The 19,137-nt window shown below is 48.7% G+C and overlaps 1 protein-coding gene and 1 long non-coding RNA gene across 3 annotated transcripts in view; both read left to right on the top strand.

Moving 5' to 3' along the window:
* Positions 1-19,137, top strand: part of CALN1 (calneuron 1) — a 386,428-nt gene that overhangs the window by 22,170 nt on the left and 345,121 nt on the right. The gene's annotated exons all lie outside the window — the stretch shown is intronic.
* Positions 2,724-10,253, top strand: LOC115504371. 2 transcript variants are annotated; one of them, XR_003965671.1, is made up of 3 exons: positions 2,724-2,734; positions 5,274-5,277; positions 10,102-10,253. It is a non-coding gene; the product is annotated as an uncharacterized LOC115504371 (long non-coding RNA). The 2 variants fall into 2 exon arrangements; XR_003965670.1 differs by lacking the exon at positions 5,274-5,277 and adding an exon at positions 9,641-9,645.

Below are 19,137 nucleotides of genomic sequence, written 5' to 3' on the forward strand. Positions count from 1 at the left end.
TTTCTTCTGGTCATTTTCAAGCATTTAATCTTTTTTTTTTTTTTTTTTTTGGATTCCTCTCTGATCAAAACGTGCTCGGAAGAATGGGATAATGGTTACGTGCCCCTTGTGTGAATTCACGAATTCCGTGGCCTTGGGCTTGCTGATTTCACTGAATGTTAGCTTGGGGAGTGACAAGGGGAGAAACGGAGGCCAGCTCCTCGTTCTGTTGGGTGGGTGCAGCACCTCGCTATGGGACATGACCCGACCCCTCCACACAGGCCGCCCCTCACCCCAGGGCCCGGGCCTTTGCACTCGGAGTCCGTCCAGAGAGGCTCCCGGGGGCCTGCCCCCTCTCTATGGGGTCAGTCACCCCTCTCAGGCGGTGCCTAAGTTTGAAATGAGAGCTTTTGTCCTCTGTCACCGATAGGAGCTTCAGGTATGTCTGAGAGAGGGAGGGTGGCGTCCTGAGGCGGGGCTTTGGCCGTCCAGAGGCCCCGGAAAACCTCACCTCTGGCGTTACTTTCGGCGGATAACAGGGAAGCTGGCATCGGGGAAGGGGGAGTGTGGCCCTGTGGGGAGGAGAGACAGAAGGGGAGCCTAGAAACGTCTCCCGTCGGAGTGGTGTTTCATAGTGACATTTTCTCAATTAAAAACTGTGGAGGAGGCATAATGATATACGCTTTCCTACAAGGGCTGGGAGACTCTGTGGGCAGCTACATTCCTCTGCACTTTGTTGCCGGTGGAACAGAAAAAGAAAAAAATGTCAAGGAGCGAGTACAGCGCGCGCTCCCTGTCGAGAGAAGAACTGAGCCTTTTGTGTTTTGTGAGGCTCCGGCAGGGCGGAGGCCCCGGCTTTGAACCACGCATTTGAGTCGCCCGTGAGAATCCCAGCTTTGCCGCTGGCTGACTGTGTGACGTCTGGCCGGTCGCTTCAGCTCTCTGATCTTGGTTTCCTGAACTTCACAATGGGTCACGTCCAGGACACCGCGCGGGGCGTGGGTGAAGCGTGGCACGCCCGTAGCTGGTGCCCCGGAATCCGCGGCCGTGGTGGTGGTTCTTTCCGCGATTGGAGGGGGTGCCTGACACAGGGAATGAGCCCCCCACCCCCAAGGGGTGGAGGAAACAGCCCGCCCAGACGCCTCTGGGGTGTGTGCGGAAGTCATGGCTGCATATGGAGCTGAGAAAAGCAGCGATCATTCTCTCTGTGAATCAATAGTGTAGAAAACCCCCCCTTTCCTGCTCCAGGCTGCTCATACATATGTCTTCTCTGCCTGGGCAGCCCTTTCTGCCCATTTCTTATCTGCTGGCGTTCTATTCCTGCTGTCCCCCAGCTGCCACCGCTTCTCTGGAGCCTCTCAAACCCACTCCCAGCCGGACGGAACTCATTCTTTGTGCTCTGAGCTGGCTCATTCCTCATTTATATCACAGTAACACGCGGTGGAGAGTCGGACGCTTAACCGACTAAGCCACCCAAGCACCCCTCCCCACTTCTGTAGGTCTGAGTTCCTTCACTGAAGTATATCCTGAAGGGCAGGAACAGATTTATTTTTGAATCTCTCGTAGTGTTTGAACAGAGCCTTGCACATTGTAGGCACTTAGTAAATATTTGTGGACTCCTGGAATTGCTGTGACTTGAAGGAATTGAAGTTCCCAGAATTCCGGAATAATCCGCCTTGAGGGATATTTACCCTGTCCTTGTATTGAGTATCTACTACCTGCTGGGCACCGGGAATGCACCGATGAAAAATTCAAGGCTCCGTGACCCAGCAGACAGGATTGCTTCAGCAAAGTCACTCTGGGTTCTCTTCTGGTTCCCATCACGTCCGGATCTTCCCGAGAAGATCCTCGTACCGTACGGGGGGCTAGAACAGTGGGCGCTCATGGTGACCTCTGGCTAGCAGATGAAGGCTAGAGAGAAGCAACAGAAGTATGCTATATATTCTAGAACTATTGCCACTCAAACTTACTGAACAGAAATCATCTCCGGGCCTTAGTCTGGTACAAAATTCTCTCTTTTCCTTGTACTCGTCAGGAACCGCAGCTCTGTGCCCCCCGGTGTTGTCTGTATACAGATCTTCTTAGATCTTCTGGCCGTCCCAGGAGCTCAGAGGGAGCAGGGGCCTTGTCCAAGGTCACTCATCCCAGCCAGGAGAACCACAGAGTGCTGACAGTGAGTTGGGGCGGGGGGTGGGTCATGTTCTCCTTCTCCCGTCCTGTGACTTTGGCTGGCCCTCTGAGTCTCCGTGTTCTGATCTTTCCTGTACCTTCTGGGCACAGCTGAGGTCTCCTAAGTCAGTGCTAAGTGTCAAAGGTACAGCGATTTCAAAAACAAATGGACATTAGTCGATTGGGAACAGGGAGAAAACCAAGTTTACTTCCTTCCCTTTACCTGACTTTACTGGTAAGGTTGAGACAGTTGAGTAAAATTGGGTTTGGGGAATATCTATGGATTTCAAATGTCTTGGCTAACCTTGATATCATTTTTTTCTGATAATCATCACGAGCCAGTTGATTTTTAAATTTCAAATGTGTTTATCCAGTATTTCTGGAAGTCTCTGAATGTGTGATCATTTATTTCTTTGAATTGTTTACCAATAGATGAAACCTGACATTTCCACTACGGTGGATTTTATTTTCTCAATAGTGTATAAAACATGGTGAATGTATCCCTCTCATTCTCAAAGGTTAAACATACGTTTAAGATTTGAAACTCACACGTAGAATTACCGTACGATGCATCCTGCTCTTCTGAGTATATGCCCCCAAAATCTCAAACAGATGTTGGTACAGCCATGTAATGGCACCATTTTTCACAATAACCAAAAGGTGGAAATGACCCAAGTGTCCATCGAAAGGCGAATGGATAAACAAAATGCGGCATAGACACGCAATAGAATATTGTTTAGCCTTGAAAAGGAAGCAAATTCTAACACCTGTTACAACACGGGTAAACTCTGAAGCCATTATGCTCAATGAAGTAAGCCAGTCACAAAAGCACAAATACAGTATGACTGTACTTATTATACGAGGAGGCATTTAGAGTCGTCAGATTTACAGAGACAGAAGATAGAATGGTTGCCGGGAGTTGAGGGGAGGGGGGACGGGGTGTTTTTGTTTAATGCGTAAAGAATTGCAGTTTGCGATCATAAAAAAGTCCTCGAGGTAGATGGCAGTGATGGCTGCATAGCGGTGTGAACGGATTTAATGTCACTGAACTACACACTTAGCCATGATTAAAATGGCATCAGGGAAATGCAAATTAAGCCACAATGAGATATCACCTCGCATCTGTCAGAATGGCTAAGATAAAAAGCCCAAGAAACAACAAGTATTGGCGAAGATGTGGAGAAAAAGGAACCCTCGTTCACTGTTGGTGGGAATGCAAACTGGGGCAGCCACTGTGGAAAACAGTATGGAGGTCCTCAAAAAAATGAAGACTGGAGGGGCGCCTGGGTGGCTCAGTCGGTTGAGCGTCTGACTTTGGCTCAGGTCATGATCTCACGGTCTGTGGGTTCAAGCCCTCAGGCTCTGTGCTGACAGCTCAGATCCTGGAGCCTGAATCGGATTCTGGGTCTCCCCCTCTCTCTGCCCCTCCCCTGCTTGCATTCTGTCTCTCTCTCTCTCTCTCTCTCTCAAAAATATAAAAAAAATTTGAAAATGAAATGAAAACTGGAAATCCCATATGATCCAGTAATTCCACTACTGGGTATTTATCCCAAGAGTTTGAAAACACTAGTTCCAAAAGTTACATGCACCCCTATGTTTATTGCAGCATTATTTACAATAGTCAAATTACGGAAGCAGCCCAACTATCCATTGATAGATGAATGGCTAAAGAAGATGTAGATATATATACAATGGAATATTATTCAGCCATAAAAAGAATGAACTTTCGCCATTTGCACCAACATGGATGGGTCTAGAGAGTATAATGCTAAGTGAAGTACGTTGGTCACAGAAAGATAAACACCATATGACTTGACTCCTATGTGGAATTTAAGAAGCAAAACAGTTGAACAACAACAAAAAAAGCAAAAAAATGGACTTAACTGTAGAGACCAAACTAACGTTTAACAGACGGGAGGTGGGTGGGGGGATGGGTGAAATAGGTAAAGGGGATTGAGAGTATACTTACCATGATGAGCACGGAGTAATGTACAGAATTGTTGAATCCCTGTATCGTACACCTGTAACTTGTTAAATAGAACACTGTACGTTAACTATGCTGGAATTAAAATTTAAAAAAATGGTTAAAATGGTTTAAAAAAAGGAAAGAAAAGGGGTGCCTGGGCGGCTCAGTCGGTTGGGCGTCCGACTTCAGCTCAGGTCATGATCTCACAACTCATGAGTTCGAGCCCTGCGTCAGGCTCTGTGCCGACAGCTCAGAGCCTGGAGCCTGCTTCGGATTCTGTGTTCCCTCTCTCTCTGCCTCTCCCCCAGTCACGCTCTGCCTCTCTCTGTCAAAAATAAAGAAACATTAAAAAAAAATTTTAGGGGCGCCTGGGTGGCGCAGTCGGTTGAGCGTCCGACTTCGGCTCCGGTCATGTCCTCGCAGTTCGTGAGTTTGAGCTCCGCGTCGGGCTCTATGCCGACAGCTCCGAGCCTGGAGCCAGCTTCCGATTCTGTGCCTCCCTCTCTCTCCGCCCCTCTTCCACTCTCTTACTCTCTTTCAAAAATAAATAAACATTAAAAGATTAAAAAAAAATTTTTTTAAAGGAAAGAAAAAAGAAAAAAAGGTTTTAACTGCATAACCCATCATCATAGTGGCCTATGCTTTTCAGATCTCATGCGCTGCCTTTGTAGACAGAGGTATGGCTGCATTATCGTCTCAGTCATTTTATTTTATTTTTTTATTTTTTTTATTAAAAAAAATTTTTTTTTAACGTTTATTTATTTTTGAGACAGAGAGAGACAGAGCATGAAGGGGGGAGGGGCAGAGAGAGAGGGAGACACAGAATCTGAAACAGGCTCCGGGCTCTGAGCCGTCAGCACAGAGCCCGACGGGGGGCTTGAACTCACGGACCGCGAGATCATGACCCGAGCTGAAGTCGGATGCTCAACCGACTGAGCCACCCAGGCGCCCCCATTTTACTTTATTTTGTATTTGTTTTCTTAAGCTTATTTATTTTGAGAGAGAGAAAGAGAGAGACAGCGTGAGTGGGGGAGGGGCAGAAAGAGAGAGAGAAGGAGAAGGAGAGAATCTCAAGCAGACTCCACACCATCAGTGCAGAGCCCCGTGCGGGGCTTGAACTCGTGAACCGTGAGATCCTGACCTGAGCTGAAATCAAGAGTCTGGTGCTTAACTGAATGAGCCACCCAGGCAGCCCAGACTCTTAGTCATTTTAGACATGAGAGTGTGTTTTGTTGGATGTATTTGAACCTTCTTTGTTTCTGCATGAGCAGGGGTGGGGGGAAAGGGTGGTGCTCTTGCCTTTGTTGACTTTTAACAAATGGTTACAAAGGGAACAAAACAAAAACACCCAAAACCTGCAGTGGACGGGTCCAGAAAACACTGCTAGCACTTTCATGTCGGCTCATGCCAGGCACAGTCTGGTCCCAGGTACGTGCCTGCTGAATGGGTGGGTGCTGTACAGAGTACAAGGCAGATGATAAAGTAATGCGATTCCCCTACTGGAACTAAAATATTCCAATTCAGCGAATGTTAGCTGAGAACCTCCTAGGTGCCAGAGAGCGTAGTTCATACTGGGTCTGAGTTGAAGGGGTGAAAAGATAGTTTAACCCCATTTCAGTGCATGGAGAGGGGCCCCTGTAGACAGTGATGACGACTGTGGCAATGGATTATGAGGGACGGTCCCTGCGGCAGAAGTATGAGGTACAAGGCCAGAGGAGGGGGATTAATTCTTTCTGAGGAGGCTGGTGGGAGCACTGTTTCCTGGAAAGGTCCCTTGACTGAGCTGGGATTTAAAGGATCGGGTACACAGGTCACTCTGGAATCTAGTTCAGCCCAGCGGGATTGAAGGACCTGCAAATTAATCATCTTTTCTCTAAGAAAGCTGCCTTCGCTCCAGGAAGGACTCTTTTTTGGGGGAGCGGTCTTGAGCCCCTTGAGACATCCTCAGGAATATACTCCCTGGTGACAAATCTCTGTCTTTGGAGGGCAGGAATAGTTTTAGCATCAGCTACTGGCTGTTTTAGAGTCAAATCGGGTGGGCCAGTGACTGACCAAGTTGGCCAGACCACTTGTGTCATTATGCAGTGACCTGGTTGATACTTATTCCTTGTCACTGGCTTCGAAGGACATTCAGAAGAAGGTTCTCCCAAGTGTCTGGAGCAATGACAGCAGTAGTAGGTCCTGTGGCTTCCTTAAGTGGCCCCCATGCTCACTGGAGAGTCTGTTGAAAATATCAGTGTCGAGGGGCGCCTGGGTGGCTCAGTCGGTTGAGCGACCGACTTCGGCTCAGGTCATGATCTCATGGTTTGTGGGTTCGAGGCCCGCATCGGGCTCTGTGCTGACAGCTCAGAGCCTGGAGCCTGCTTCAGATTCTATGTCTCCCCCTCTCTCTGCCCCTCCCCTTGCTCATGCTCTGTCTCTCTCAATAATAAATAAGCATTAAAAAAATTTAAAAAAAGATCAGTGTCGTGTCATTATAGTTAGAACTTTAGGGGAGAGTCCTCTCCAACATTGTCTAGTTATTCATGCAACAAAATGAGCTTGTTGGAAGAGAGTGTCACTCCTATTTAAGCTTAAAACTTGATTTCAGTGCTACAGTGACACTCAGGCAGAGCTTAGATTCAGAATAGACACCAAGTCCTGTCTCCTTTGTCCTGAATTTGCATTTTCCCTACCTCTCCTGATCTCCGATTTCCAAGGCTAGCCTACTTTTGGTAGGAGAGGCGTTTTGAGGGTGGCTCTGTTGGTTTTAACAAAGGGGCTGTTTTGTTGTAAACAGTCCGTGCTCTGTGCTCCAAACCCTGCTGATGTTGAGGTACATTTAGTGTTAGCTGGTGAGGACTGGGCATGCTGAATCATTTGACAAACCACGGTTTTGGCTTCTCTGTAGAACCATGTTGGCCAACTGAGTCAACTGACCTACAAGCCCACTTAGCTTGGGGATTTAGAAAATTAACACCTTAGAAAAGTGATCTCTGAAGAGTTTAGAAAGATTTTTCTGTCTTCATAGAAAATGTAGTAGTACTTTAAAATTTTATTATGTGTTGATTTTCCTACTGTGCAGGGTTACTACATGCAGGAAACAACAGAAGCAAAAGAATATCATTCCGGCACTTGAGGTGTGCTCAGGAGCTGGGGCAGCAGAGCACCATAGAATATTCGAACAGGAAGCACCAGGAGATGTGTTTAGAAAAAATGGCGTGGCGCCATGTTACTTGAAATACAGGAGATGAAGGCATAGTTGGGCGTAAACTTGCACATGATTGTTAATTGTCGGTGTGGGTCAGGGGTCTGAGACCTCTCGGTTTTCCTCCATGGCCTTGTCTAGTTTGGTACGAGGGTGTCTGTGATGGGTCCCGTGTCGTTAAAGTCTGTTTGTTTGTTTTTTTTTTATGACACTTCTTATACCATGAATTCCTATGGAACAGGTGCTGGCAGCTTAGGCTTCTTGTTACTTGTTCTTGTAGAAATGAAATGTGTTTCCCTGCATAGAGCATGCTCTAGTTAAAATTAAAAAGGCAAAGAAAAAAAGCTGAAATATCGAAGCTCATTTTCGATGTGCCTTCATAACCAACATAACTACTCCTGAGCAACGATTTTAATGTTTCCCAAGGCTGACACCCACAGACCTCAAACAGCCGGCCCTCACCTGGAGCTTTGGGGAGTCCCCCCTTGTCCTTCACAGGGCTTCCGTTTCCCTCACAAGCTTCTGGAAGCTGCCTCTGCTCTCAGAGCGCTTCACCATGCTAGATTATGCACATGTATTACCCTGGTAAAAATCTTCTCTTTTATGTATCTGTTGCCAACAATGCCAGGCAGAGAGGGCCATGACATTGCAGGCTCTTCCATTTCTCATGTTAGCATTTCTTGGGCACTCCTTATTGCTCGGTGTCATCTCCCTGGTGTCTGCAGTCTCGCTTTTCTTCTAGATTTCCACATGAGCGGCCAAAGGAACTCTGGCTGTGGAGGGTCTAGAGAAGGGTCCTTCTCTTTTTTGCTTTTGTGTTAGGCATTCGGGGAAACTTCTAGGAGATGGGGGCTCCAGCTAAGGGCCTTATGGCTCTTGAGTGAAGCCAAGCCACCCTCTTCAGCCCTTCTTCCTGTTGTGATGCTGGGCCCTTGTCCAGCTGGGTGTCCCATCTCCACAGTCGGCCTGCTGGTCTCCCAGTGATCCCAGTTCCTGCCTCTACCCCTCCTGGTCTGCTGCTCTCTCAGTGGCAGGTGCAGGCTGCCTCTTTGGTCCTGTGTTCTTCCCCTTGTCTTCCTTACCCAGGATAAGGACCACTGACAGCAGCTCCTGGCCGACAGACACTTGCCAGATGTTGGCATGATGCCTCAAGTCCATTCTATTTCCTCTTATCGGCATAGTAAGGATCCCTAGCTCGTCAAACTTCATCTTCTCTGCACATCAACTGAATGGCGTAGAACCAGGTTCTGGAAGGTGTCCTAGGACATAAACTTGCTCCTTCAATATAGACCTCGAACGTTGCACTAATACCTAACGTTTATCGAGCCCTTCTGTGTGATAGATACTAATACCTGGATTCTATCATTTAAGTTGAAACCAGTGACACCCCCATTCCCCCTGCTTCTCTTTCCCCCCTCCCCTCCATAGCACAGTTAGCTCAGAGTATTTGGTTCTGCCCGTAGGGATACTCTGATGTTGGGGAGGGGCTGGCATTACCCACCATTATGCAAAAGAACAGTCTGCAGCCCTGAACTCCCAGTGACAGCAGATGAATGACAAGGTTGGCTTCCTCGTTGCCTCTTTGCTACCGTTTTGATGGGCAGGTTTTTCTTACTGCTTTCCTGGTTTATTAAAAAATATTTGAACCTCTGTATTCTGTGTCCCTGTAGAACTTCCTTGGGGAGAGACCACCCCATTTTGTTGGTTTCTTTCTCTAGTCGATTTGGTTGGCGGATGAGCCAGATGGGTAAATCTGAACACTATTTGAGTAGTTTCGACTATGGGCATCTTGTGAATTCCCTTTCGGCCCTATAGGCCAATCAAATATTCGTTAAAGACTTCACTAAAGACTAAATAACAATACTGAAACTTAATGAGCCCTTCCAGGATGTGATAGGTGTTGTGTGTATAACAAACCTTCGAAGTTGGTACAACTGACAATCTCTTTGCAAAGGTTAGGTGATTTTTGTGAGATTTTGCAGCTAGTAGGAGGTGGGGCCAGGATACAAAAGCAGGTCTTTAGTGCTCCAGGGCTTGGTCCTAATCAGGACACGGCCCTACCTTGGTGCCGGTTACTCACACACACAGTCAAGTGTGTGACTCTGGGGGTAGGGAGTCAGCAAGGCTCACAGGGACAGTTGGTCACAACTTGACCTTCCAGGATTGTGTGCTAAGTTGGGGAGACGAGGCAGAGCCCTGATTGGCAGGTTTAGTAACAACCTTAGACACCAAGATGAGGGATGTCCTGGTGAAGTCCAGGGTTCCGGAGAACTTGAGAGCTTTCCCACACGTTTAGAAATGTGCCAGGTCCCCCGAGGGGGCCCCGAGCACTTTTATAGTCTAGGTAACGAGGGCTGCCTTAGCCTCCTTCTCTGCGCCACAGCACAGCGTGTGGGGCTCCTTCTGGTGGGCCCGTGACGGCTTTCATTTGCAAGCCTGTCTGTGCTGGTGTTAAATAATTTGTATACCCTGGAAATATTTCTTTAGGAGTTGCCTCCAAAATGGATTTCTGTGAAGCAAATTATTTTTAAAATGCACTAAGGGAGCTCAGTATTTAAAGAAGTTCCATAAAGCATGGTCACACTCTAATTTGTCTGTTCTGTGTTTTTTATTTACTGTGTTTCTTTAAAGCAAGTTAAAAAAAATTTTTTTTTAGGATGTGAGGGCGATCTGGCCGCGACCTCTGTCACCCCATTGATCGCCAGGGTTGATTCGGCTGATCTGGCTGGCTAGGCGGGTGTCCCCTTCCTCCCTCACCTCTCCATGTGCGTCCCTCCCAAAGCTGCGCGCTCGGCCGAAGAGGACGACCTTCCCCGATAGAGGAGGACCGTTCTTCGGTCAAGGGTATACGAGTAGCTGCGCTCCCCTGCGAGAACCTCCAAACAAGCTCTCAAGGCCCATTTGTAGGAGAACGTAGGGTAGTCAGGCTTCCAAGGCTCCAGACACATCCAAATGAGGTGCTGCACGTGGCAGTCTGCCTTTCTTTAAAATAAATAAATGAAAATAAAAGTAAATTTTTTTTAACATTGATTCATTTTTGAGAGACAGGGTGAGAGTGCAAGTGGGCAGGGGCAGAGAGAGAGGGAGACACAGAATCCGAAGCAGTATCCGAGCTGTCAGCACAGAGCCCCACGCGGGACTCAAACTCGTGAACTGCGAGATCATGACCTGAGCCGAGGTTGGATGCTTGACTGACTGAGCCACCCAGGTGCCCCCGTGCCTGTATTGATTTCTTATCGCTGCTGTAACCCATTACTACAAACTTAGTGGCATAAAATAATCCAAAGCTGTTATCCTGCAATTCTGGAGGTCGGAAGTTCGAAGTGGGTTTTACCAGGCTAGAGTCAAGGTGTCAAAAGGGCCATGTTTGTTTTGGAGATGCTGGGAGGGCGTCCGTTTCCTTGCCTTTTCCAAGTTCTAGAGACAGCTTGCTCTCCGGGGCTCGTGGCCCCTTCCTTCATCCTCCAAGGCAGTATCAGTATCTTCCAAGAGTTCTCTCTCTCCAACTCTAACTTCCTCTTCCATATTTTTTTTTTTTAATTTTTTTTAACGTTTATTTTTGAGACAGAGAGACGCAGAGCATGAACGGGGGAGGAGCAGAGAGAGAGAGGGAGACACAGAATCGGAAGCAGGCTCCAGGCTCTGAGCTGTCAGCCCAGAGCCGGACACGGGGCTCGAACTCACGGACCGTGAGATCGTGACCTGAGCCGAAGTCGGACGCTTAACCGACTGAGCCACCCAGGCGCCCCTTCCTCTTCCATCTTTTAAGAACCCTTGTGTTTACATAGTGCCCACTGGGCTAATCCAGGATAATATCCCCCAACTCAAGGTCCCTGATTCAATCACATCGCCAAAGGCCTTCTGTTCCGTGAGGTGACATACTCACAGGTTCTGGGGACCAGGGCATGAACATACTTGGGGAGATACTTTTCTACTTACCACAGCACCCAGGCTTTCTTCCACACTATTTTTTTCTTTCCCCTCCATTGTATCTTTTGTGCTGGACAAACAAAATAAGACAATAGAAATAGCAACCGACACGTGTGGAGTGTTTGCCAAAGGGCCTTCCACACATAAGTTCATTTAAACCACACGACTAGGGGCGCCTGGGCGGCTCAGTCGGTTAAGTGCCCAACCCCGGCTCGGGTCATGATCTCAGAAGTTTGGGTTCGAACCTCATGTTGGGCTCTGCTCTGGTGGTGTGGAGCCTGCTTGGGATTCTCTCTCTCTCCCTCGCTCTCTGCCCCTCCCCCACTCACGCTGTCTCTCTCTCTCAAATAAACTAACAAAATAAAATAAAAAAACAAACCCCACACCTGTTGTATAATACCAATTATTGTTTCATTTCACAGGCGAGGAAACGGAGGCTCAGAGAGGCAGTTTGCTCAAGGCCACACACTAATGGATAGTGGAGTTTAAAAAGAAATAGTTGGATTGAGACATACTTTATATACTATGAAATTCGCCTGTTTTAAGTGTCCAGTTCAATGATTTTTCATAAATGAATCGAGGTAGGTGTACATTACCACAATCGAGTTTTAGAAAATATCTCTCACCCCCAAAAGATACCTAGGGAAGCTCTTAGTGCATTGGGGAAGACACACAGTTAAACTAATTATTTTTTTTTTTAATTTTTTTTTTTTAACGTTTGTTTACTATTGAGACAGAGAGAGACAGAGGATGAACGGGGGAGGTTCAGAGAGAGAGAGGGAGACACAGAATCTGAAACAGGCTCCAGGCTCTGAGCTGTCAGCACAGAGCCCGACGCGGGGCTCGAACTCACGAGCCGTGAGATCATGACCTGAGCCGAAGTCGGACGCTTAACCGACTGAGCCACCCAGGCGCCCCCAGTTAAGCCAATTATTGTCTGATGTTAAGCTCAGGACTAGTTACTTATGGGTAACACAGAATGTGGGGGGAGGGAACCTTTCTAGTCCCTGGAAACAGGCCTTTGCCTCTTTGGCCAGTCTACTAAGATGAGATAAATAGCTGTTGGGACCACAGACCTTCCTGGACATGGGCGCAACGCTGATGTTTTCATCCAAGTTCCTGTGACAAGGGAAGGCAGAGCTGCGTCGAAAGGCACTCACTGCAGGGGTTCAATATTCTAAACCCTGTTGTGAACTGTTCTGGTTTGCCGTGAACTTGCAATCTGACATTGGAGGGAGTTCAGCAGGAATGAGACCAGGGGTCATAGAGAGCAAAGCCCCTCTATGGGAGGGAGTGCGGGTGGGTCCTGGGACAGAGTACCTGTCCCGCCTGCCGAAGACCTGCAGCCTGACACCCACGGTGTAACGTAGGAAACGCTATCCCAGTTTCTGGTGCCTCTGTGTCTCTTCCTCGTAACGGTACGGAGACTTCCTGCCCTCTCTCTTTTCTCCGTGGAAGATGCAGTCTGCCGTGATCGCTTTCATCCTGTCCGTGTGAATCTGGGACACACGTGGATGGTGGAGTTTGACTTTTGATGACATGTCTGGGCGGGGGGAGTCCTCATTATGCAGAGCGTGGATGCTGGGTCACCTGGCGTGGCTCTCTCTTCTCCACCTTTCCTTGCAGGGAAGGAAACAGACCCAAAGGGGAAGGGAAGGCTTAGCTAAGAATGTGCCAGACTCCGTTCCAGGTGCTTGTGTGCTTTCTGCCACCGGGTCACCACCAGAAGATAGGTGGGGTCTTCCTTATTTTGCAGAAGAGGAAATCGTGGCTCAGAAAAGAGTCCCGGCTTCAGGAACAGTTTCCCACTGCTATTTCTTTCCCTGTACCCTTTTGCCTCGCAGAAAATATGCACAGTTTAAATCGCCTGCCTTAGACATTGTGGGGGCTTGCTAAGAGTTCAGAGCGGCCGGGTTTCATTTTCTTGCAAAGAGCACATAGAAGTGGGGAATGCACAAGATGGTGTGACATTTTAATGCCCTTTCAGTGTAAATTCTACAAAATCATCAAGGTAGCACCAAGGGCTCGGCTTTAAAATAGAATACACACTGAATTATCTGCCTTCAGAGACTGAGCACTGCATGACCTTCCTGTCGAGCCGCTGGTCTTTGGCACACAAAACTGAAAACGACCCCTTTCATTGCCTATCTGTTCCTTTAGAAGATGGATCGACACGGCTAAAATTCCCTACTCACTTCTTTGTAATGGCCCTTTGGGGATGTCATTTCCCAGCCCCATCCCGGTGATTGGAGACGGGCTCGTAGGGGAAAGTTGGCCGGAAGGAAAACAGGCGGCGGGTGGGAGGGAGCACCAACCTGCCCGAGGTTTGCCCTGCCGGCCTGGATCTCGACCCTGGAGCCCATGGCACCAGAGTCTATGAAGGGCAAGTTCAGGGAAGGCGCTGGGACTACCCTGCTCTTGTTAAGCAGAGGAACTGGGTTCCTTCTGTTCGCTGGGTTTTATTTCTAGCATGCTGTACAGCAGTGGGAGAAACCAGTCGTTTCCCTTCTCCCCCTATAATGTCTATCAAACAACCCGTCACCTTTCATGCTCCTCGTGAGCCAAAGGAGCGGTTTCTTCGCGTGGGCTCGTTTCCTGTTTTCGGCGCATAGATGATGCTTCCTTTGCGTTTCACCTCCTCCAGGGCTTTGGAAGTGACTCCGCTGGGGTTGAAGTTCTCCTGGTAGGTTTTGGGCGTGCTGGCTCCAGCCACGGTTTCAGACCAAGGTCAGCTCTGCTGTCCCCCGAGGATGGGATCGTCTCTCCTCCCCTCCGCCTGACGGCAGCGCACCAAATACATGGCGGCCAATACATGCCATCGCCGTTCTGTTTTACTGCCGCTGTGCCAGTGCCAGTCGCTTTCCTGGGACCAGGAGCTCACCGTGGGCGGCAGACCTTTACCACCGGGTGTAAAGAAGGTCCTGCAGCACGAGTGAGGAATCCGCTCTGCCTTCCCCAAACCAGGCTCCCACGTGGTAGGGCCGAGGTTCCTAAGGGAGAGCACGCCAGCATTATCAGGAACCGGGGAGCAGTTCCTAACACAAGGGCCGGGCCGCGTGCCCCAGATTCTTATGCAGAGTCTCTGAAGAAGCAGGGGGGCAGGCGAAGTGTCATAATGGCCTTGTACAGCCAAACAGCCAACCAAACAAAAATCCTGCCGTGATCGTTCTATCGTGCCCCTTGGTAGTGAAGCCGACTTGTTCAGAAAGACTCGCTGGCTTTTTGGTGGGTGGGCACTGATGTTCCTCTGCGGTGGCGGGATGGGCAGGGCTGGGCTGGGGCATTAGAGACAATTTGGCGGGGGCGGCCTTAGCTGGGGCCGCGTGTATCATGGTGGCCACCAGTGGGCCATGAGCCATGCTTTCCAGCCTGTGTCCTTGTGACTTGAAGGTCGTAGAAGTTCCTCTTTGTTAGGACTTTGGTTCATTTGGTTCTCCACTGGCATCCAGTGGGAGGTCCAGAGACGCTGTCTCGAAGGTGACGGCCAGATGCCATTTTACCTTGGGACCAACTTTCCTTGACTGAGGTCAGTACATGCCCTGGATCCACACCTCCGCTGTGCTTCTAGGACAGAGGTGTAGTTTATAGCTGAGAAGGCACAGGCATGGGAGGCGAACAGGACTCCTCCGTTTAGGAGGGGAGACACAGGGCCACTGACAAGGTGCAGAGGTGTGAATGCTCGTGACCGAGGTTCCGTCTCGCCTGTAAAAAAAACCCTATACGAAGGAAGCATGAAAATCGCTGTTTTATTTCAGTACTTGATAATAATGAATCTCTCCAATGGAACCACTCTTCTTCTTCTTCTTCTTTTTTAATCGCACAATAAGAACTCTATTACCCAAAGTGTTTCTTGTTCTATTGAAGCTGTCAGGAATCACAGTGCTAAATTCAGTCCCTGGCTGTAATGATTAGATCACTCCCTGGTATCTCGTGGCAACTCTTTCTCTGCCCCTTTTATCCCCTTTCCCCCCTTCCATTTTTATTTTATTAAAAAAATTATTACTATTATTATTATTTTAAATGCATCCTTTTCCTACTACTTAAAAAAATTTTTTTTTAACGTTTATTTTTATTTTGGAGAGAGAATGAGAGAGCATGAGCGGGGGGCAGGGCAGAGACAGAGAGAGAGAGAGAGAGAGAGAGAGAGAGGGAGACACAGAATCTGAAGGAGGCTCCAGGCTCCGAGCTGTCAGCAGCGAGCCCGGTGCGGGGCTCGAACTCACGAACTGCTAGATCATGACCTGAGTTGAAGTCGGATGCTTAACCGACTGAGCCACCCAGGTGCCCCCCATTTTTGTTTTTAATTGTCCTCCCTTTTTTGTGGGTTTAGTTTTACAGGGATATCAAGGCTTTTTAGTCCTTGGGAAGAATGTGAGGGTAGAAATCCTAAATGAGTGAGACCTACTGGCCAGTTCAGTACCCTCCGCCCTCATGTTACTTCCTCTATTCATTTTCCCCTTAGATATTTTGCTCCGGGTTACGTAATTCATCTAACATTCAGAAAATAAACTCCTTGTCTTGGTTAGACTCACTGCAGCCCTGAGCAGGAGGCGCAAAGCGGGTTCGGGTCAGATTCTGCCTGGTGGGGCAGGCACAGGTTAATGGAGGGTCTGAATGGAGAGCGCTGCCCCGGAAAATACGGCTAATGGAGAAATGCCTTCACCTTCAGTTATTTGGCACTGAGCTGCGTTTCCGTTTCTTCCTGATCATAAGGAATACTCTGATGAGCTACTGTAGGAGAAATCTTTGCCTGTATTAGTGGTGGGGTTTTTTTTTTTTTTTTTTTTAAATCCATGGGGCGCCTGGGTGGCGCAGTCGGTTAAGCGTCCGACTTCAGCCAGGTCACGATCTCGCGGTCCGGGAGTTCGAGCCCCGCGTCAGGCTCTGGGCTGACGGCTCGGAGCCTGGAGCCTGTTTCCGATTCTGTGTCTCCCTCTCTCTCTGCCCCTCCCCCGTTCATGCTCTGTCTCTCTCTGTCCCAAAAATAAATAAACGTTGAAAAAAAAAATTAAAAAAAAAATAAATCCAGACTTGTACCAGCAAAAACACTGGGTCAATGTGTGTAAACGTTATGGGTTCTTATTAGCATTGCCAGATTGTTTCTCCGAATGTTGTCAATTACTACTGCCACCGACCCCGTGTATGCAAATTCCCGTTTTATGGCACGTTCACCAACATTGTGTTCATGGTTTTAAAGTTGTTGCCGATTTGGTAGTTTGAAATAATATGGTATTTTGTTTTACTTTGATTACTAGCGAGATTGAATTCTTTTTTCCTATGCAGAGTTAAAGTGCTTTCCTGCATTCTTTGATATGTGTAGTTTTGGCGAGAAGGTAGCTCTTGCCTGTCCCAGGATTTTGTTTCTCACGCTGACCCTATTGACAACTCAGCCATGGAGATTTCTCCCATTCATATAGGACGTTCTCTTATACATGTGTAATTTCCTGTTCTATTGCCTGTGTGTGTGTGTATATGGGCATACGTGTGCATGCATGTGTATGTATGCCTATGTGTGTGCATGTGTATGTGGGTGTGGGGGAGTGTGTAGATGCATATATACGTATATGTGTCCGTGTGTATGTATTATGCATGTATGTGTGTATCCACATGTATGCATGCAGGTATCTGCATGTACGTGTACATGCATATGCGTGCGTGTGTATGTGTGTGCATGTATGTGTTTGTATGCACGTATGTGCATGTGGGGGGGAAGTGTATTGGTGCATATATGCGTGTGTGTCCATGCATATGTACGTATGCGTGTGTGTGCATGCGTGTGTTTGTATGCACGTGTATATGTACGTGTGTGGGGTGTATAGGTGCATACGTGTGTATGTCTGTATGCATGCGTATGTGTATACATGTGTGTTTGCACATGTGTGTGTCTTCATGAATTTTAATGGAAATGTGGGTCGGGGTATTACATGTTGCTCTCCATGTTGACTCAGTTGACTCTTCAGTGAGGGGCACTAGGCTCAATTACGGATGGCTGCGCGGCTGCCGCTGCAGAGGAGTTTTTCATGTTCTGTGCTGCTGGTCAGCTCTTAGTGACTGAAGGTAATTAAGGAAGGGAAAGTCTGAGAGCTTATTTAATGCCATGCATATTCGGTCAAAGTGCGCGTCATTGGACTCAGAGTCAGGATGGGGAAATCCCGATGGGGCGGTTTCCGGTTTGAGTTGTGTGCGGCTGGTGATATCTGCATCCAGCTATTCTTGGAACAGCAAAATCCGTGTCTCCCCATCCCCGAGGACTTTTCCCCTGCAGACTAGAACAGATGAGGTGAATTTAGCCAAAGTACCACTGAATGGATAAGGAGGCACACCCCCCTTCAATTCGTATGTTGAAGCCCAACCCCCGATGTGATAGTGTTCGGCGGGGGGGGGGGGGGGGACTTTCAAGATGTGATTAGGTTTAGATAAGGTCACGAAGGCAGGTTCCCCCCACGATAGGATTAGCGCCCTTAAAAGAGTTGGAAGAGTCTCCAGAACCTCCCGTCGCCACCATGTGAGGACACAGGCAGAAGGCATCTGTCTACCAACCAGGAAGTGGGTTCTCACCAGGAACTGAACCGGCTGGCATCTTGATCTTGGACTTCCAACCTTCAGGATTTTGAGACATGTATGTCTGTTGGCTAAACCACCCAGTCTGTGGCATTTTTGTTATAGCAGCCTGAGGAGACTAAGACAGTGCCTCAGAGCTAATGTTTTGTGGGGTCAAATCACTAACATCCGTAAGAAGGACTTGATTACTATGATGACCCTATTCTTCCTGGTGCCTCCTTCTGCTTCTCTGAAGGAAGATTATGTTTATTTAGACCTCGTGTACTAATGCAAAATGATGTTTGTTTTTGGAGCATTCTTTCTCAAACGGGCTGTTTTCGACGTGGCCAGGGTAGAGATGTCCAGCCAATCCCCCACTCCAGGGAACAGACCCCAGTCAATCACAACAGACCCGCTGTGCCAGTCACTTGTCTGGTGCTTCCGGACATGGCGGTTTGGACCCAAAGGTACCTGTTACGTCTCATTTTCTTCCCCCGCATTTTCCTTGACCATGACCTCTGAGCCTTTAGGTGGCTCTCTGGCCAGTTCACTTATTTGGCAGGACTCGGCGCCTTCAGTTTTGATTTTTCTTTTCAGTTTTCCATATTTTGCTGTGGATGCGCGCTGGCTGCCGTAGAAGCAGCGGTGACGGGGCCCGGGAGAGAGCGCCGTCGGCCCGGACGAGTGCTTTGTGGCAGTGTTTTCTGTAATCCTGTCTGGGGCTGGCGGTAGTGGTGCTGTGAGTAGCAGGATGCCCGGCCCCAGGCTTGCTGCCTCCCGGAGGCTCCTCAGTCCTGTCAGTCCCTGGGGTTTCCTTCCACCCTGAGAAGCTGGCTGTGCCACACTCCACCTCCCGGAACCCCCTTCCCATTTGGCCACATCCACCACGGCCTCAGGGGGAGCTGGGAGGTGGGACTGGCCCACCGCTTTATCCGCGGAGAAGCACGTTCCCCCCGGAAAGGTACTTACTGCCACCTCTCTGGTGTCCTCGCTGGTTTCCGTAACTTTTGACCACATGTTGCTTAAAAAGCATGGCAAGGGTGCCCCTTTGGAGAAGAGCTTGGGGGCAAACACTCAGCTATACTGTCCTGTGCTTTATTCTGGGATCGGAGGCGCACCTGGCCCAACTGGGTGCCCAGTGCCCATCAGAAAGAGGACATCCCCGGCTCTAGCCCATGTCAGACCTCAGGAGCAAGAAGACAGGTGAGGGAAAGAAAGTGACGTGAATGTGACAGGTACTTACCCCGTGCTTCTTAGGGGACCATGCTGATCGTTTCCCACCCTCGGAGGGTTAAGGGACCTTCCACTTGGGATGTGCTCCGTGACAGGTTAGAATACTGGTCCCTCCCAACATGCTCTTGTCCTA

The sequence above is a fragment of the Lynx canadensis genome, chromosome E3 (assembly GCF_007474595.2).
Source record: "Lynx canadensis isolate LIC74 chromosome E3, mLynCan4.pri.v2, whole genome shotgun sequence".
Classification (NCBI taxonomy): Eukaryota; Metazoa; Chordata; class Mammalia; order Carnivora; family Felidae; genus Lynx; species Lynx canadensis.